This window comes from Protopterus annectens, chromosome 3.part0, assembly GCF_019279795.1.
Source record: "Protopterus annectens isolate FY-2018-M chromosome 3.part0, PAN1.0, whole genome shotgun sequence".
Taxonomy (NCBI): domain Eukaryota; kingdom Metazoa; phylum Chordata; order Ceratodontiformes; family Protopteridae; genus Protopterus; species Protopterus annectens.
The window spans coordinates 1,339,462,113-1,339,483,319 of NC_056731.1; positions in this window are offsets into that span (position 1 = coordinate 1,339,462,113).

Sequence of the window (21,207 nt, forward strand, 5' to 3'; positions counted from 1 at the left end):
TGGAGTCCAGACTCTATGCCCTTTTCATTCCTCGTATGATTCATCTAACCTGTACTATTACCCCTTTTATTAGACCACTGGCACAGTGCTGCAGAAGGAAGCTGGCTGGTGCAATTAACTTAAAACTCCATCTTTTGTCATTTTGATTGACATATGCTCCAAAGCGTCTTGGCAAGCTACTCTTTCATTGTCTAGTTAACTAAGCTAGTGAAAGACTGCAGATTCAGAACTGTTAAGACTCAAACTGGAGCAGTGGAGCAAGTTAAAAAAATGTGAAATTGGAGCACTCTACCAAAAGCAGAGCAGTTGAAAGGTGTACCTTGGATCAGCACTTGTGAACTCAGAATAGAATGTGACATGGCAAGATTATCTCCTGTTTATTCTCTAAGGGTACTCCATACATATCTTTCAATTATTTTTGTCTGCCAATAAAAGGATGAGAATTTTAATTGTTCTTCCATCAAAACAATCAGATGTAACCTTCAGGACCACCACTGGGTTTGCTTTCAGTGAGGCAGCATTGAAGACTGCTAACTTCACAGATTCACTACTAGATCCACAGATTCCTCCTTTCCCATGTTTCATGAATAGTCTGTACAGTGTTATGTTCTATTATGGATGTCAAACAGGAATATAAAAGATAACACTTTGTCTGGCAACCCACATAATTTGTGCTATATTGATCTAAGTAAGCCCATTACAGCTGAAGTAAGTGAGCATCCTGCCGCATTGAACTTGATGATTCCGTGGTGTAGTGCTTTGTGTACTAACACTGTTCCTTCAGTGGTAATGAAGTCCAATTCCACATAATAAAAGTGGTCATGCTGTTTATGCCCATCCTGAATGGTAAACTTCAGGTAGGGAATACCATAAGTGTCAAAGCGTTGGGATCCAGTCCATACAAAGTTAGTCTTATGAGATGCAGGCACTTCAATAATGCCATTGTTCCCCCCTAGCCCACAGAACACAGCAGGATCAACCTGTGAGTTTCTGTCTCTTGAACTAACAATGCTAATTTTTCCATTGTCATACCATATTTTAAACACACCTCTTGAGTTTCCTCACTCATCCCACAAATCTTGCCTCAGGAGAGAGAGAGACAGACAGACATAAACCTTGCAGGGGAGTTCCATACCTTGCAAAAATGGAGACTTATCTTCCATAGACTGAACATTTCACCCCTTTTGACAAATTTTGGGTAAAGGGGATGAAGAAATTCTAGTACATGTTTTAGGGAATCTTTTGGAAGTTTTTGTTTTTTTCTGCAAACTTCTTCAAATTCTGTAGACACGACACTCTTTGGATATTATTCTATTTGGAGTTTCTTTAAAGTTATACATCCACTTAGTGAAAATGCATTTTTGGATAGCATTATCAACTCCTTTAAATACATTGTTATATTTCCAGCTCTGTAACTCATTCTGTTTTGCTGAATCAATCAATATACCCTCTCCCTAGAGTGTATTATGTTCCATTTGTGAGCTAGAGGACACATTCTGATCATTTCCTGGTTCAGTATGAATAACGTCTACAACTGACATGTCAACAGACCTTTTGTGCATTCAGTACCCAATGAGTGAAAAAAAGTCCAGTTAAAGTAATCATTATGGTTCATAGGTTCATAGGTTCATACTAGGCTATCTGTCCTTGGGCATTTATAAGCCTAGCCAGAGTGTGTTTGGCTTTCGCTACCCATTTTAAATTAATTTTGCTATGCCCTTTTTTGAGGTTAGTATACGGTGCCTCTGTCTAACAGTGACACAGAAGTGATACCACAGGTAAACCTACGATCTCCCATCCACTCATCAAGATTCCTCTTGAAGAGAGTCAATGAGGGACTCTGCCTAACCTGGACTGGGATTTTATTCCAGAGTGAAGGGAGCCTCTGGGTTATGAATCTGTCCCTTCAGCATGTCCTGTTTATTTCAGTGCTGAGGTTCAAGTCTCTTGAGCACGTAGCTTGATTGGATTTGGATTTTCTGAGGTGCAGCATGTCCATTAATTCCGGGTTGGACATGGCTTTATATGTCAGGCACAGATCGCCTCTGAGCAGGCGGTATGCCACTGAGTAGAGCTGGAGTTTCTTTAACCGGGCAGCATATGGCATCTGTTTGAGCCCTTTGATCCTCTTGGTGAGGTACTTTTGGGGTCTTTCCAGTTGCTGCAGGTGTCTGGTAAGGTACATCCCAAAAGGGGCATTGTACTCAATTATGGGCCTGATGAGGGATGAGTAAAGAGGCACGATGACCTCCCGTGATCTAGATGTGAATCCATTCATGATTAGGTGGGCTATATAAAATGTTTTTCTAACCACTTTGGCCATGTGGTTTTCTTTTTTTTTTTTTTTAAACACAATTTTATTGATTTACAGAAACAAAAGGAAAAATAAACATATTATAGTAATTAGTGGATTAATCTTACATAAGAAAGTACAGGTATATCAAAATATAACCTATATACATATATACATATGTGCCAGAAAGAAAAAGGACAAACAACACCATTAACATATTGGTAGAGTCCTGTTGAGCCAGCATGTGATATGCTACAATGCCCTTTAATTCACTCATATAATCCTGTAGAAAGGGAAGTGAGTTAGGTGTCAAATAATTTCCCTTCCAAGATCCATATAACAGGATAGATGCTGGCCACATGGTTTTCAAATGAGAGATTGCTATCAACTTGGGTCCCCAGGTCCCTAATTACTTCTTCCGTACTTAATGGATTACCACCTATGTGGTAATTTGTGGGCACTTTGTTTTTGCCAAAGGGGATGACTATACACTTTTTGACGTTTAGCTTGAGGCCATGGCTCTGGCACCAGTTTTCTGTTTCTATGAGGCCCTTTTGTAAGATGCTTGTGTTGGCTGGAGAGTCGATTATGGTGCCTAGTTTGCAGTCATCTGCGAACTTGGTCAGCCACAGTCCTTCCATGTTGGCCTGTACCTCCGAGAAATATATACCGAACAAGAGAGGTCACAGGACTGAGCCTTGTGGGATGCCACTTGTAACTGGTTTGGAGTCTGACATGGCTCCAGCAATTCTAACCATGTGGGTTCTGTCCTTAAGCCAGTTTGCAACCCATCTAGTGACATAGGGGTTTATATTTAAGCTGGTGAGCTTATCTATAATGACCGAGTGGGGTATTGTATCGAAGGCTTTTGCGAGCTCCAGGTAGGCTGTGTGGACCATCTTTCCCTCGTCAATGGCCTTGGTGACTGTTTCAAAGAAATTGACCAGGTTTAAGAGGCAGGATCTGCCCTTAACAAAGCCGAACTGGGTAGGATCCAGTGTCTGTAGGTCCCCAATATCTTTATTTATGAGGTCCATGATGATCCTTTCCATAGCTTTGCAGACCAAGCTAGTCAGGCTTATGGGGCGATAGTTTCCAGGATCTGTTGAGGCACCACCTTTGTGGAGAGGGACCACTGTTGCTGTACGCCACTCTTTGGGTACATATCCTGTAGTAAGGCTGAGATTGAACAGTAGTTTTATGTTTGGGTTTAGCTCTTCTTGGAGTTCATGTAGGACGCAGCCCGGGACACCATCTGGTCCCATTGATGCTGTGTTTTTTGCATTGGAGAGGGCGGCTCTTACCTGAGCATCTGAGATGTCAGGGGGGCAGCACTCTGCTGGGATAGACATTTGCCCTTTTGGTGGGGGGGGGGGTTTGCATTGAACCTGTCAGCTAGGATGTTGGCAATGTCTGTGGGTGCGGTGTATTTTTTGTCATTTTGGACTAATTCTGAGCATACCTGGGAATTCCCACCCAGGTTCCTAACATAACTAAAGAAAGCCTTGTGATTATCCTTAGTGTCCTGTGCAATTTTTCTCTCGAAGCTGGCCTTAGACGATTTTATGAGTGCCCGTAGTTTTTTGCTAATACTGATCAGAGATGCCTTCCCTTTTTGGGATTTTGCTCTATCATATAGTAGCTTCCTCCTTCTATTGTATAGTTTGTTTATGGCTGGGGTCCACCAGACAGGATGCCTGCCTTTGGAGGATTGGGTCTTGGTTTTATTTGGGATTGCATAATCCATGCATTCCTGAAGGTGTTCATAGAATGCATTTATAAAGGATTCTGCGGTCTGGGCCGTATTTTCCACAGGCCCGGGGGCTTTGAAGGATTCCACCTCAGTTTTGAGGAGTGTGAAATTTGCTTTAGAGAAGTTTTTCACTGTGGTTTTCTGGGCAGGGGGTGGGGTCAGGATGTGAATATCCAGTGAGATTAGTTTATGGTCTGATCTTACCAGTGAAGGATACATTTCTGGTCTGGAGCATAGAGCCCCCATGTTGGTGATGATCAGGTCCAGTATGTTTTCCCCTCTTGTGGGAGTGGTAACAAGTTGTTCCATAGCATTTGAGTTTATAAATTCTAGGAATCTTTGGGCTAGAGTGTTGGAGCTAGAGTAATGCTCCCAGTCTATGTTTGGGTAGTTGAAGTCACCCAATATAATGGTGTTTAGAGAGACTTTCATATTTTCCAGTGTTCTCAGGAAGGCCGAGTGGGGTTCCTGGGTTTGGGAGGGTGGTCTGTAGCAGGCTATAAACTGGAAGGCAGTTTTACCCACTGTTAGTTGCACATGGATAGCCTCTGATGCTTCGTGCTGTGCCACCAACCTGGAGGTGTGGGTATCTTTGACAAATATTGATACTCCCCCTCCTTTTGTGGTTCGGTCCAAGTTTTGGGGCTGAAAAGCATGGTATGAGGTATAACCTGGTAGTGCTGGGGTGCTCTCGGGAGCCTTGAACCAGGTTTCTGTTACTGCACAGATATCGATGTTCTCCATGCTAAGGAGAGTTTCAAGTGCGTGCATCTTGAGATTTAGACTTCTGGCGTTGAGTAGTATTACTCTTAGTTTCTTATCCCTTGTGATACCTATGGAGCTGGGTTTGTCTTTTGAGCCTTGCCTAAAAAAGGCACTATGGGGGTAGCAAGAGCCTTTGCCAATATCTGAAAGCCCAGGGGTGACAGGTGCAAGCCGTCTCTAGCAAAGCATCGTGGCTTGTCAAGAATGTCATCCCAGGCTGACAGGCATTGGATCCCCTTTGAATGACATCAATACTTAAGCCAATTGTTGAAATTGATCATCTTGTCTTCATATTGTGGCATCATTCTTGATGAGGATAAGATGCTACTCAAGGTCAGGGTCATACCGGCCTGGGCTACATGCTCAGAGAGCTCCTCTATGTCTCTTTCCATGTAGTCCAGGGAGGTACGTCTCAGGTCATTCACACCAGCATGGACAATTAGTCATATTTGTACTTGCCTTGGAGTGACCTGAGTGCTTGTGTTATGTGGCGGATCCTAGCACCTGACAGGCAGCTCACCGTGACCTTCTCCTTGTTCAGCCTGGTGAGCGGGACGTCAGTGTGCCTGATGATAGAGTCACCTATTACAAGTGTATCAGGTGTGTTGTTTAGCATTAAGGGCTGTGACTGTTCAGCACACTGGCTTTGTGAGCTATGTGTTGCACGTGTTTTATTTTGGGGTAGCGGTTGCTTGGGTGTCTGCTTTGGAGGTCTCTGCTGCTTAGGCAGATTTTTATTTAGAGCCCCCGAGTATGTTTTTGTGTGTTTATGTGTTTGGTTTGCTGTCGTGGTAGGTCTATGTAAGACTGGAATTGTAGTGAGTGTGGTTTCCTTCTCCTCCTGACTGATTACGCCAGCACTGAGTTGAGAGAGCTTAGCCTCCAGTTTGGCTATATGTTTGCATCTCTCACATGTGTTGGAATTTTATGGGAGGAGGAGAGGGTTGTCTGTGTACATGAGGCAGTTGTAACATTGCCTCAATATTCCCAGATTCACCAGCTGAACTGGAGAGGAGATTGACAACTGACTTTTGGACATGCTAGAATAGTATCAGGAATTCCTTTATAATTGAAAAAAAGGGCCAATGGGGAACAAGGTACTCAAGGGGAGTTTGTGAGGGTGTAGTGCTTTTAATTTTTTAGTGCTGACTTATATAATTGCTTTAGTGAGCAAGTGCCAGGCTTTAAGGTAGGAATAGGGTGTTTATTATGAGAACTAGATCAGTTCTAAGGGAAAAAGTGAAGAGCAGACTTTGTGGAGCCGAGAATGGTTTAAACCCAATTAAGCGGAGCTGCCCGATGCTGCACTATGTGCAAAATAGCGCAAAGCCATGTCAAAGCGGGTTTTATACAGAGGGACTTGAAAGAGCTAGAAATTGGCCCAAAACGGCCAATAGACTACCAGATTCTTGTGCTGGGAACACTCCTCCAGGGATAGATAGGCTTCTCTAAGCTCCCCACTGCCACTGGTGAACAAAGAAGCCTCCCTTTATCCAAGAAAGGAAATGGGCAACACAGGAACTTTCCAAAAGTCCAGAATACAGCAAAGCCTGTATTTGGACTACTCTAGGTCAGGAAAGACAGGAAACAAGGATAATTTTTTTTTTCTTTTTTTGCAACAAACAGCAGGAAAATGCAATAAATATGTAACACAGGCTAGCACACTTGAGTGTGTAGCCTCAACAGGTAAATGCAGCAAACAGGACAAACCTTAAAAGTGCAGGTGCAAAAACAACTTTAAACAGTTTAAAACAGTTCAAGAAGCAGGAATACTTGCAGTTTAGCTAGATCGGACAGTCGCCCAGGTAGTAGCAGGAAAAAAAACACTTTTATCAGGTTAGCAGTCGCTCTTTTAGAGTCTCTGCTGCTAGCACCACTCTGCAGGACCACTTTCCTGTAGCTTTAATGCCCCAGCCTAATATTTCATTAGTGCAGTTTTTGGGTTTGGGAGAAGGAGTGGATGAGCTGAGGGGTTAAGACTGGAACATAGACGTAAACAAATGTAAAAAAGAGAGAGAGGTCAAGAAAGACTGAAAGAACTGGTAGAAGAACTGATGCAAGAAAATGATGGAAGAAGAGAGGAAGAAGGATGAGTCTGATGGGATGGGATGAAAGCAGTGACGAGAGGCAGATTACTGATGATGGCAGCTGGTTAAAAAGCAGATAAGATAAGGAAATATGCGAAGGCAAAATGTGTTAGAGGAAAAGGTTGAAATAGGCAATGTTGGGCAATGGAAAGAAGAAAGTTCAAAATTAAGGGAAAGGTTGTAGGTGGTAGAAAATATAGACTCATAGGGGGATTGATTGGGAAAAGTGCATTTTGACAGGATTAAAATGATGAAATGCCTAGCATGGAAGGTAGAGACATACTGGGGACCAGGAAATAAAGGAAAATTTAACAAGGTTATTCAGAAAAAAAACTTCTGAAGCCGGGAGAGAGATTGTATTTTTTTTTCTTGAGGTTAGGAGATCTTGATCAAGTTGAGGGAATAAAGGAAAGAAATATGTTTTAGAAGGTAGAGAGATGGGAATGTGGAAATGGAAAGGTACTGATATAAATAAAAGAACTTCATCCATCCATCCACAGCCCCTTTTCCTATTTTTTGCACATAAAGTTGTGGTGTCACTTCAACAGTGACAATCATCCAGAGCCAAGTTTCACACGGCCAGGTGGCTAACCCTGTCATGCTTGTTCTTTCATAGTACTTACTCACACGCACACACACATCTATAGCCAATTTAGATTATCTGAGCCATCTACTGCATGTGTTTGGAATAAATAAAATAACTGGAGGGAGGTAAAATACTGGGCTGAATAGTTTCTTGGTGGAATTTTAAAAAATTATGGATAAGGTTATAGGTAAAATAGTTGAGATTCACAATGGTGAAAAGGAAAGAGACTACATTGGTCTTTGTATAAAGGGTGGGTAATGGGTTTACAGTTACTGAAGGGGGGATGAAACTGGAGCTAAATAAGTATAAGCCAATTTGATTCATTACCTTTGAAGAGAGACTTTTATCTGAAGCCTTTCATTTATCTCTCTCTCTCTTACTCTTCCAGCAAGCACCTGTGTTACCATTAAAACAACCTGTCTTACACCAACTGTAGTGGAACAGAGGGTAAAGCCCTGACTGTAGTCCATGTGACCAGATTTGAGTGGTGATTTGGGTAACTGTTGGAGCTGGCGATGGAGAATAGGCATGCCTATCCTTGAGCATGATAGGACAGAATTCAGAGGAGGGATTAGGATGCCGAAAGATGAGAGCAGGCTGTGGTTACTAAACTCACCAAGTCACCAATAGGTGGTAGTATTCACAATGGGTCTATAGTAGCATGCACTCACATGGGTAAGGTATTGTGAGCCTTGCAGTCATGTGGTTCACTTACCCCCACACTCCGGGGGTGGGGTGGGGATAGGCCCACTGTAAATGTCCAAACAGCTAAGATTTTGGGGAGTGCACAAGGAACTCTTATGGCTGCCAGAATAATGTTCCTCCCAGACAGCTCTTGCTTTTGTGATTCTGGAGGAATGAATGGACTCAAGTCTGAGTGGGGGAGGTATGATGTTACGTAGGACCAGGGGTAAAAAACAGTAAGAAGCAAAGCTTTCTTGATGTTGCCCATTTAGCCCACATTTCTATAGAGAGTGGGGTAAAGAAGTAAAGCCCTGACTAGGGGTTGAATAGTGACCCAGGCACTGGATGAGTTGATCTAAGGTACAGGAGTGGGTAGCTCATGCTGGAACACCCAATCCAGGAGTGAAGCTGGTCCCAGTTCTACTGCAGGAGTAAATAAAACCTAAGGCGCAGTTCTGGTAAAAATCATTGTACAGCAGTAATATCACAGCACAGAAGAGAAACGTCTCGTATGAAGTCGAACAAATTAAAAGCAAACATTTATTACAAAACAGTAAAATAAAATGTCACGCGCTTTCGTCCCTTTAATGTTGGGACTTTTTTAGAACCTCAAAGCCATCACGTTTTCATGTTTATATAGTTACATTCCTACAAATCATGTGACTAAATAATTTCATTCATAAAATTACTAATACACTTTTAAAGGGACACATGAACATTTTCCCTTAAGAAAACTACTTAAATTTCTCGGAATATAAAAAATTAAATTTGATTAAAATAAGTGTGTAACTAATGAACATAAAATCTTGTAAAATACACATTATGCTTCAAAATAATAAAATATGAAATTGATTGCAATGAATATCATATGTCCTTAATTTCTATATTTCTTTTCTACCCTACACATTAGTTTGTACAGAGTGTATCTAAAATTCTGAAACTAATTAGTGCCATCACCTACGTTTTCATACTACATAATACTATAATACTCTAAATTTAAGAATGTGAAGAACTGAAAGGCGTTCATTGATTCCTGGTGGTACTGTGGTATTGAGTTTAAATTGCCAAAACAATTCTCTTCTTTCTCACTCTAATTCCCACCATGCACCTCTTGAATCCCTGGGAATGATGTCCAAAATCCCAAATTTGAACTTGGTATGACCTGGGTGGGTATTACTGTTTTGTAATAAATGTTTGCTTTTAATTTATACTACTTCAGATGAGACATTTATATTCTGTACTGTGATATTACTGCCCTACTGTGATTTTTACCAGAATGAAACTTAGGGTTTTATTACAAGTTTTTGAATAGTTCCAAGACACTCTGTTTGTATATTTCTACTGCAGGAGTGACAATTGTGGGGTAACTGTAGATGGTAGCTCCATGCATAATAGACAGGGTGCAGGTATCCAAGATTGCCAAAAGTGCATCGCATTCTAACTACAACTTAGCTGGTATAAGGAAGCATGCATCCATATCATGCCTGGTATAGCATTCACTACAAAGAAATTTAGTAGCAAGCCAAATCTTATAACTTTCTGATAGAGAACAATTATGTTCCCTGGTTTTGACTTCCTTCTCTCAGTCTCTTTTACAAAAGTAATACAAAAGGGGAAAAGGGGCAAATGGAAGCATCAGTAAATGGACAACTGAAAATTGGAGTCATGTTCCTAGATTGACACCACTTTCCCTGAGAACAAAAACTCAGAAAATGTTTCACTGAAAGCACTGTCAGTGAAACTCATATCAAATTATTTTCTTGTAGGGGGACCATGTGGGGGGACACCCTCCACACCCCTCGGTCTTAAATATACAGCAATGGAGAAAAAGTGCAAACTATTTTGTGTGAAATTGCAGTTGCCTAAACTGTCGTTGATTGATTGATTGACGTTCTCCCTTTGATAATGATTATATATATATATATATATATATATATATATATATATATATATATATATATAGACAGAGAGAGAGAGAGAGGTATATATAGATACGTATATGTGTACATATACTTGCACATATATACATAAATATATGAATGCTGCACTCCTTTTATTGTGTGGTAAAACAGTAGTGTTTTCCATAGTTGGTGCAGTTTGTTGAATTATGTAAAGGTTGAAGTTCATTACAGTGACTGTTGCTTAACTCAGGATATTTTGCCCTTTTTCCATGTTTGTGTGTCCCTGGAGTTAGTATATTTAATTTCTTGGGATGGGGGGGGGGGCAGAACCCCCCCACATCAGGCAGTGTGGGGAGCTAAGCCCACCATGTAAAAAGCTGTTTTGTTTTTACTTTGCGCAACCACAAATGTAACTTATAGGTTTACATTTACGATATATTTTTCTGATGATTTTAGTGGCAATTAATGGTAATCGCTGGTGAATTTGTACAATCTTTTGTGTTTCTCTAGCGACTATTAATGATAAATTCATATATCTATGCCTATATCGATATTGATAGACAGATGCAAAACAAATACCTATATGTTATAGCTTGAAGCCTAGATCTCTAGTATACAATTCATTTGCTTGGAGTAGTAGTTGTAGGTGTCTACATCAATAAATATCTGAGTGAGTGCTTTTATTCTTTGCTAGAACTTTTTCAAACTTTAATGGTAACTAAAATACAGCCACAACATTTAATGTTTATTACCCTGCTAGTACATTACTTTTAAATAAGTTAGAACTACAGCAGACTAGTCATAATCTGTGCTACCTAATCAATAACTAATAAGGAGAATGTTAAAAAAAAAAAAAACAAGTGAGGTATAGGCCTTGTGTAAAAATGGCCATTCCTGAAAGAAACAATCATGTTTTGAAAAATCAGTAATGGTCTAATTAAATATGGACCTGTAGTCCATATTTAGTATGTAGTGCAGCACAGACTCTCAGTGATGCCTGATAGGGGAAGAGTGGTATAGACCAACCAGGTCAGGCACCAACTGTGGTGCACAGTTTCCTCAAGATAGGAGAACACAGATCACAGACTACACACTGTGGCAGGGCTAGCCACTCAGTGATGTAAAATATGGCTCTAGGTAATTCAGCCATGTTGACTAATGATGCCAAGTGGGCATGGGTACGTGCCGGTGCTAAGTGGATTGATGACTTGGCCTACTCTGACCTATGCCAGGGACCCCTGATAATGGTGGGAGGAGTATGTGTGCCCCTATTGGCAAGTGTGCCCACCATAAAGCCCAGCAGCCCTGGGTCAATAAGCTACTGGCTGACCGGTGTTCAGTTTCCCATCCTGGGTTACCTGGGATTGCTCTGTTCAGCAAAAGATGGACGTAAACCAAACAACCTGCCAAACATGAACTAAGAATTGCTACACTCGGTGTAGGTTCACTGAGAAGACATAGTGTGGGAGTGGACAACATGATGGTATGGAGGAGGCTGGACATCCTATGTATCTAAGAGACAAAACAGAATGGCAGTGCAGCAAAGCCACTTGGCTTGGGATCCAGAGTCTACTACTCAGGAGGAGGAAAGGCTAGAAATGGAGTCAGAATTGTGGTAAGAGAGAGGCTTCAGAAGGCAGTGAGGGATGTCATCAGAATTAGTGACAGACTAATGGCAATCAGACTTCAGTGTAATGACAGGTCAGTATTCATAATCTTAGCCTACACCCACAGCATGGTTGTGATAGTGAGGAAATGAATACATTCATACAGCAGTTGCAGGACCTACCAGGTAAAACAGGACAACATGAATTGCTGTTTTTAATGGGTGACTTGAATGCACATATCAGAAGAGACAGAACAGGATATGGGAACTGCCTGGGTCTACATGGATGGGGCAACAGAAATAAAGAAGGAGAGGCCATTCTATATTTCTGTCTGGCAAATTGATTGATAGTAGCCGACACATGGTTCAGAAAGAGAAAACAGCAACAAGATCACATGCAAGATCATATGCACCAATAATAACTAAAATAAAAGAGTGGCCAGCATGCAACTCAGGTGGACTTCCTCATACTAAGGAAAGGGCACTGGGGTGAATCAGGGATTGCAAATTCATCACCAGTGAAGCAGTTATTCCACAGCATGAACCACTGGTTGTCACAATCAGCTGCATGTAGTGGTTAGAGAAGCCTCTAAGAGAAGCCTCTAAGGTCAACAGAGACAAGGCTGAAGACCTGGAAGTCGACTGGAAAGAAAGTACAACGATTCATGAAATTACTCAGGGCTCTAGCAATTCAAGAAGAGGAGAAAATAGGTAGAGATGAAGAACAAAGGCAGCACATCAAAACATGTGTGAGAACTACAGAACAAAGATGTCACCAATCCAGGTATGCAAATATGGTACATAAGGAAAGCTGCTATTGGAATGCAGAAGTCCAGGTTGTCATAAAAAAAAGAAGGAATGCAGGAAAAAGTGAAAGACAGAAAAGATGGACCAGGCTAGGAGGGAGTACTGGTTGGCTAACAAAGAAGCTAAGAAATGAGTTGCAGTAGCAAAGAATAGGGCATCAGAGGCACTATACCAGTATCTGGAAAGTGACTCAGTAAGTGACACAAAGAAACTATTTCAGGTTGCAAGGCAAAGATAGAAAGATAAAGAAGATAGTCAGACACCTGTAAGGGATGTCAACAACAACATCCTCACCAGTCCACAGGACATCAAAGACAGTCGGAAGGACTACGTGAAGAAACTTCTAAATGAAGAAAACCACACAGAAGCAGTACTTCCCCAGACACAGGCTATGATGAAAGAAGAAGAGGAGCCCTACCTAGAAGAAGTAAGAATAGCACTGAGGAAAATGAAGTCAGGGAAAGCAGCAGGCTCAGATGAGATCACAGCAGATATGATAAAGATGCTGGATGAACTGGGGAGAAATGACTCTTTGGATACTCATAGCATTGTGTAGAGAGAAAGATGTATCCTGGATGACCAGAGAATAAGCATACTCATGCCAGTGTACAAAAACAAAGATGACATCCACAACTGTGGGCAGTACAGAGGTATAAAACTCCTGTCACATTGCATGAAAGTTCTGGAGAGAGTGAGTGATAAACCAATATGCAGAGTAATAGAAAGTAAGATGGGATATGAGCAGTTTGGTTCCTAGGTTCATAGGTTGGTACTAGGCTATTGGCCCTATGGCCTATACAATTCCCTGGCTATTTTTCCCCACAATATTTACTTCCCTGGTCCCCTCTCTAGCAGGGCAACTGACGTGATCCCCGGGGTGAATTTCCTATCTCCCATCCAATCGTCAAGGTTCCTTCTGAAGAGAGCCAAAGAGGCGCTCTGCTTGACATGTATGGGCAGTCTATTCCAGAGTCTGGGAAGTCTCTGGGTCAGGAACCTATCCCTCCAGCATGTTTTGTTCATTGTGATGACAAGGTTTAGATCCCTGGAGTGTGTGGCTCTGAGGGATTGGGATTTCTTTAACTAAAGCATGCCCAACAGCTCTGGGTTTGACATGGCCTTGTATGTTAAGCGGAGATCGCCTCTGAGTAGACGATATGTGACAGAGTATAGCTGGAGTTTTTTTAGATGGTCAGCATAGGGCATCTGCTTTAGTCCTGTGATTCTTTTTGTGAGGTATTTCTGTGGTCTTTCCAGTTGTTGTAGATGCCTTGAGAGGTACATACCAAACGCGGCATTGTATTCTATAATGGGTCTAATGAGGGATGAGTACAGTGGGACAATGACCTCCTTTTTTCTGGATGAAAAGCCCTTAGTGATGAGGTGTGCCACATAGAAGGATTTCCTGACTGTTGTGGTGACGTGGTTATCGAAAGTGAGAACACTGTCCACCTGTGTCCCTAAGTCTCTTATCACACTTTCGGTGTTTAGGGTACTACCACCTATGTGGTAATTTACAGGTACATGTTTTTTCCCAAAGGGGATAACTATACATTTCTTGGCATTGAGCTTGAGCCCATGGCTCTGGCACCAAGCATCTGTTTCTTTAAGGCCCTTTTGTAGAATATCCACATCATTTGGGGATTCAATAATGGCTCCCAGTTTGCAGTCATCTGTGAACTTTGTTAGCCAGAATCCCTTAGTGTTGGCCTGTACTTCGGAGAAATAGATGCCAAAAAACAGCGGTCCCGGGACTGAACCCTGAGGTATTCCACTTGTCACTTGTCTGGAGCTGGATTTGGAGTTGGCTACATTTACAGTGTGGGTTCTGTCAGTAAGCCAGTTGGCAACCCATCAAGTGACATAGGGATTAATACTCAGTTTAATAAGTTTATCTATGGTTCCAGAGTGGGGGATGGTGTCGAAGGCCTTGGCAAGGTCCAGATAGGCTGTGCGGACCCTCTTCCACAGCTCTGGAGACTGATTCAAGGAAGTCAGTTAGGTTCAAGAGACAGGATCGGCCCTTCACGAACACAAACTGGGTGGGATCCAGTGTTTGAAGGTTGCCAATGTCTTTGTTTATAAGTTCCATAATAATACATTCTATGGCCTTGCACAACTAACCCAGTGTTCGCAGTGAGACAGATAGCTGAGAAGAAGCTAGAGATGAGGAAAGAGTCCAACTGGGCATTAACAGGCCTAGGAAAGCTGACTTGGGCAATACTGCAGTGTTTTGAAGTCCCAGAAACATTGGTAGAATTAGTGCAGGCTATGTTCAAGGACCCAATGACTGAAGTATGGACAGTGTTTGGTCTCACAGAGGGGTTCCCAGTGGGAGTGGGTGTACATCAGGGTTCAGCTCTGCCCATTGCTGTTCATACTGGAGATGGACTACATTAGCAAACAGGCCAGAGGGCACAGCTCAACAAAGTTGCAGCATGCAGACAATGTGGCATTACAGGCAGACTCTGAGCAAGAACTTCAGCAAAGAATAGGGGAATGGAATGCAAAACTGAAGGCACATGGGATGAAACTAAGTGCAGATAAGACAGTGGTAATGGCAGCAAATTGGGGAAATCAGAAGAAGCTGAGAACTTAGATAGAAGGGAAAACAGTGGAACAGATTACCTGGGAGGGGTGTTTGAGGAGAAGGAAAGTCTGAAGGAAGAGGTTAAAGCTAGAATCAGAGGGGCTGCAGCCAACTGTCATAGAGTGTCAGGTGTAGAGTATGACAGAAGAAAGCCAAAGAAGCTGAAAAGTAAAGTATATAAAACAGTGGGGTGACCAGTACTACTGTATCATACAGAAACCTGGGAAGAAAAGGCAGAGCAGATGAGGAAGATAGAGGTGATAGAAATTAAGTGCCTCAGAGCAATGGTAGGATCTACTCTGTGGGACTAATGATGAATTGAGGACATAAGAGCAGAAACAAAGTAGCTTCATTTGAAGAAAAGATCAAAGAGAGTAGATTACGGTAGTTCGGGAACGTGCAGAAAAGAAGAAGAAAATCTTGTGACAGACAGGAAGAAGGTAAGAGAAAATGAGGGCATTCAGCAAAGAGGGGGATGGACTGAGTGAGAGAAGATCTCTAACAGTCAGGCATGAATGTCGAAGAAGGCAGGAGTGCAGCATTGAATCAAGAGCGATGCGGCAGTTAACACATCACCATGATAACATGTAGAAAAAGGGAAAAAGGGGCTTGTTGATGATGCTGTAGTCAGGAAGAGTAAACTGTAGGAACCAAGACAACAAATAAATAAATAAATAAACCTCCATAGATGCCAACCAGTCTTCTATAAAGGGAATCTTAGCTTCTGAGTTTTACCTTAATAAAGATATTTTTTTAATCATATTTATTTTTTTTTCACCAGGAAAGTCTACTAGATACAATAAACCCTTTTAAGGGTAACCAAGGAGCACTGTCTGGTTAAGTGGCTTGCTCAGAGTCACATAATAAACAAAGGCTGAACTACAGAAAACAGCAAATTAATAGCTCATTGCCTTAATGGTCCATACTAACCTCCAGACTAACTCGCATAACTGTCAGGAAATGACCCAGGCAAGGTATAGTTTTAGACAAGATGTGATAAAATATCAGCATACTGTACAAAAAATATTAGATGTAGTATCAGGCCAACTAGTCACAATCTATTCTTTACTAGATACTGGATTTTCATTTTAACACAAGTTTTCATTTTTTGACCCAATGCCGTTAGCTTATAGCTAGGGTAAGTTAGTAGTGTAGCTTTATAATCTATACCTGTGCCTTTAATATCCAAGTCTTTAAATGTCCTTTCAGTTAAACTCTTACACTCTGCATCAGTATCAAGCTTAAAATGAATTATTTTGCTTTTAATACTCTTTATTAGCCCAATGATTCTTTTTGTGGTGACATTGTTGTACTTCTGACACTTCTGTAAAAAGCACTCATTGCACACATCTACTGCATTACAAACAATTCTGAAGCAAGAGCTGCTTATGCCATTGACTAAAGATAATGTACTTTTACTTGCATCTGTTACTAGCAGTAGTTTTTATCTTGGCTTCTCTTAACTCATTGTTTATTATGACTATAACTACACCTTGAACATTGTGATATTTGTTCAACTGGAATTCTTACATTTTGGTTTTATTTATCTTTTGTTGATGAATTAGTCCCACAAGGCTAGTGGCCTAATTTCAGTGGAGACTCGATGGGTATTTATACTACTAGAGAAATTTGGTCAGGACATCAGTGAACTTTCTCTATTCTTTTCCATAGGTGCTGTGGGATCTTTACATCCACCTGAACTGCTAGTAAGCTCAAGTAGATGTGACCTCCGTTTAACATCTCATCCAAAGGATGTCACATATAGGAGTGCAGCACCCCCTTTATGCTGCACTGCAATGTCAGCAATCCATCACTCTAGGAAAGTGAAAGGGGGAGGTACTGATATAATTAGAAGAACTTCAAATGTACATCCATCCACAACCCCTTTTTCCAATTTTTTTCACATAACGTTGGGGTGTCACTTCAACAGTGACAATCATCTAGAGCCAAGATTCTCATTGCCGGGTGGCTAGCCCTGCCATGAAGTTCTTTCATACTACTCACTCGCATGTACAAACACATCTATAGCCAGTTTAGAGTACCCAATCCACCTACTGCATGCCTTTGGAATAAATAAATGAACTGGAGGAAGGTAAAATGCTGGACTGAATAGTTTCTTAGTGGAATTTTAAAGAATTATAGATAAGGTAGTAGGTAAAATAGTTAAGATTCATAATGGTGAAAAGGAAAGACCCTACTGGGGTCTTTGTATAAAGTTTTGTTTGTGGGGTTCCAGTTGTTGAAGGGGGATGAAACTGGAGCTAAATAAGTATAAACCAATTTGATTTACTACCTTTGAAGAAAGACCTTTATCTGAAAACTTTTATTTATCTTTCTCTCTCTGTTACTCTTCCAGCAAGCACCTTTGTTACCATGAAAACAACCTGTCGTATGCCAACTCTGGTGGAACAGAGAGATAAAGCCCTGACTGTAGCCCAAGTGACCAGATGTGAGTGGTGGTTTCAGTAACTATTAGAGCTGGCAATGGAGGCTAGGCATGCCCATCCTTGGACATGATAGGACAGGGCTCAGAGGAGGGGTTAGGATGCAAAAAAATGCATCCAGGGTGCAGTTACTAAGCTCATGTGGTAGCCTTCACAATGGATCTATAGCAGCATGCACTCACATGGGTAAGGTATTGTGAGCCTTGCAGTCATGTGGTTCACCTACCCTCACACCCTGGGGGGGGGGGTCATGATATGGCCATCATAAATGTCCAAACAGCTAAGATTTTGGGGAGGGCTCAAGGAACTCTCATGGCTGCCATAATAATGTTCCTCCCAGACAGCTCATGCTTTTGTGAATATGGAGGAATGGAGGCAGGCACGGGGAATAAAAAACACCTAGAAGCAAAGCTTTCTTGATGTTGCCCCTTTAGCCCATATTTCTATAGAGAGTGGAGTAAAGAAATAGAGCCCTGAATATGTCCCAAATGACCAGGGCTTGATTAGTGACCCAAGCACTGGATGAGTTGATCTAAGGTACAGGAGTGGGTATTTCATGCTGAAACATGCAGTTCAGGGATGAAGCTGGTCCCAGTTCCACTGCAGGAGTGACAGTTGTGGGGTAGCTGCAGATGGTACCTCCATGCATAACATACAGGGTGCTGGGACCCAAGACTGCCAAAAGTGGAGCACATTCTAGTTACAACTTAGCTGGTATGAGGAAGCATGCATCCACATCAGGCCTGGTATACAATTCACTACAATGAGCATTATTAGCAAGCCAAATCTTATAACTTCCTGCTAGAGGACTATTATGTTCTCTGGTTTTGACCTCCTCCTCTCAATATTTTTCACAAAAGTAATTCAAAAGGGGAAAAATAACTAAACAATTGAAAACAGGAATCACTTTGCTCGATTGACACCACTTTCCCCTTAGAGTAAGAACACAGAAAATGTTTCACAGAAAGCACTTTTGGGGAAACTTATAGTAAGTTATCTTTCTTTCTTTAATGCAGAGGGACCATGTTGGGGGGCACTCTCCACACCCCTTCATCTTAAATACACAGTGATGTAGAAAAGGGAATTTTCTATCAGTAAAAGTACTTTTGGCAAACCGTTTTGTGTGAAATTGCAGTCACCTAAACTACCATTGACTGATTGACCCTGTCACCTGGAATTTGATAATGTTTGCATGTCTGTATATATACACACACACACATATATATATATATATATATATATATATATATATATATATATATATATATATATACGTGGTATACAAGTTACTGTTGCATGCCTATAAGTGGGATACAATTTATTGCTGCATGCATTTTATTGTATGGTGCTGCCCTGCAATGTCAGTAATCCATCTACTTTGTATCAGAATAGAACCCACCGCCTTCTCCACCAATGGTGAGTGTACTACCTTTTGTGCCACTGGTACTACTTCAGTTGCCGTGTCACGATAATGCATTTTTACTAAGGCATTTCAATGCTGTGCAGTTTCTATTCAGCCTCATATTATTTTGTGCAATAAGATACTCTGCCTATTTCATTTTACCAATTTATTTGAAAAAATATCAAGCTTTATTGATCTCATCTTACTAAAATTTGTGCACATTAAAGCAAGGAATACAATGATGTTTAATAAATAACAATCAACAAAGTTTCAATAATAAGTAATAAATAAAATGTAGTAGTGCACTTGTTGATATCTGCTTCCAAAACCATAAATTGAGGATCAGTATACATTAGGCTCTTCTCTTTGCTTTTGTAACCATGGGAGTCATTTGTCAACATGCTTATATCTGTTCTTATCTATAAGTTCAAGTAATTCCATGTTTGCTATTTCTTTTACTAGTGAGTGTAGATCTGTGACCACAGGCATATCAAATGAATTCCACTTCCAATGGTATCGAGTGAATCAGGAGCAATAGTGCACAATCATGTCCATCTGATCTCGTAGACTCTGGAACCGAACATAGCTAGTATGAAAAGTACCTTATCAGACAACAACTCCTGGAACAATTATTGTAATTGTGTCTTAAATGCATTTCACTTAGGACACTCCCAGAACATTGTATACAGCCTAACAGGAGAAGTAAAATATTTATGAAGACATTTCCACCCGAATGTGCAAAAATTTGTTGGACTATATGGCATATGTGGGGGTCCAACATCTCCCTACCACAAAAGTGGGGTTATGAGTATTCACAACATTCTACACCAACCATCTTCTAACTTCTCTATAGCTAAGTTTTTAGTCTGATTTACTTGCTGACATATTCTGCTTATCAATATTTTAGATGGCCACACTGGACTGTTTTCCTCAATATTCATCTTGCTATGTGGTAGCACCTAGCTATATTTTCCAATCCCTTATATTCTGTCATTACAAAATTGTGTTTTACATCTTTTACCTACCTGGTCCCCCTCCCTCCCTGCACCTTCTGCATTTTACCTTTTCCTCATAAGGAAGTCCCCTCCCACACTTGTGTTTATATACCATTTCAGTACTGCCCCTTGATCTAGACATTCGTCCTCTGTCCTATCCCCAGGATTGCCCACAACTACCAATTTATTTATTCTTCTTGTAAATTAAATTCAGTCTGCTGAAAATTCTATATAATTATCTTACATACAAATTCAAAAGCTGTGTTGCAAACATACACAGCTGAACCTCACCCATCTCCCTCATGCTTTCTTCCCATTTCTTCATATTTTCTCCCATTTTGTTTTCTGTCTCACTGATTTTGTCTGTGTCATGGTACTTCACTCTTCTGTCTGTTGATAGTTTTAGTCCTTAACACACTCTCTACTATAGGAATTAGAAGGCAAATTACTCTAGAAACCATGTGCACCATGGCAATAACTACCCACAAATTAACCCCATGTCTAGATGGCAAAATAGGTTTCTCCAGAAATAAATTTGTAGATTCCATCCAGTCAAAAGAGCTGGATTTGAGGGATACAAAGGTATTGCTTTGCTTCCGTGAAGTTATAATTTATTCTTGAAATAGGATAATCACTGGGTAATAAATCTGCCTTTCCAAATATATTTGTTGTAGTTTGGTAAAAATTGATATCCTTAGTTCTAGTATTTGTGTTGCTGTTGGCCTTGTCATACAAGAGAGCAAAAGGGTTGGGTTTCTAATGACACAGAAAACCAGACACAGATCTCCATGTGAGAGTCTGTAACAGACCAAGTATAGAGACAGAACTTCAAATTTCTTCTGGTAGTCCATGTTTTTAAGGCCAGTAACCTTCTGTGTTAGGAAACTCTGGGGCCTCTCAAGCCGACTGATGTGTCTGTACTGATACATGACAAGGGGATATTGCACTCGATAATTAACCTAATTGTAGTCATGTACAGGTAGATGATAAACTTCTTTTCATCTGGATATAATTCCTTTAGATATTATTTGCTTAATAGAAGGATTTTCTCACTAATGATGCTAGATCATGGTCAAAGGAGAGGGCATTTCCCACCCAGTTACCAAGATCCCTGACTACCTTGTCAATTTGGAGTGCAGAATTATCTATACTGTACATTGGGGAATAACTTTTCTTTTACAAAAGTGGTGATTCTGCACTTTTATCTATTTAGTTTTAAGCCATTTTCTATACAACAGTGGCTAGTGTGGCTCACCTCTTTCTGTAATCAATTGGTATCAGATGGAAGCTTAAC